This window comes from Anneissia japonica, unplaced genomic scaffold (genome assembly GCF_011630105.1).
Source record: "Anneissia japonica isolate Jap-2015-1 unplaced genomic scaffold, ASM1163010v1 scaffold2692_len624387_cov171, whole genome shotgun sequence".
In the NCBI taxonomy this organism is placed as follows: domain Eukaryota; kingdom Metazoa; phylum Echinodermata; class Crinoidea; order Comatulida; family Comatulidae; genus Anneissia; species Anneissia japonica.
In genome coordinates, this window is record NW_022742695.1 from 583,173 (window position 1) to 583,730 (window position 558).

Consider the following 558-nt stretch of genomic DNA (forward strand, 5'->3'; position numbering starts at 1 on the left):
CTACAAGAACGTCTAAAAATGGAATTTTGGAAGGCGAAGTTTCAAAAGTAAATTTAATGTTAGAATGGAAGTTGTTAGCATGTGATTTGAAAGCATTGAGGGTATCTTCACCGTGGGACCAAATGAAAAAAATATCATCAATATAGCGAGCGTAGTGAAGGGGTTTAAGGTGAAAGGATGAAATAATAGCCGTCTCAATCTCGTGCATAAAAACATTAGCATAGCTAGAAGCCATTTTCGTACCCATAGCCGTCCCCTTAATTTGAAGATAGTGACTGTTGTTAAAAGTGAAATGGTTATGCGTAAGAATGAATTCAGTAATGGCAATGATATCATTAATATGTTCGGCTGGCACACATTGTTTAGAAAGGAAATTATTAAGTGCTTGAATACCTTCTTCATGAGGGATGTTAGTATAGAGCGAAGTGATGTCCATAGTGACTAGGATAGATTGGTTAGGTATATTAGTTATATTATCAAGGATTCTAAGAAAGTGCGTAGTGTCTTGGATGTAGCTAGAGATATTAGGGAGTAAGGGGTTGATAATGGAATCAACAA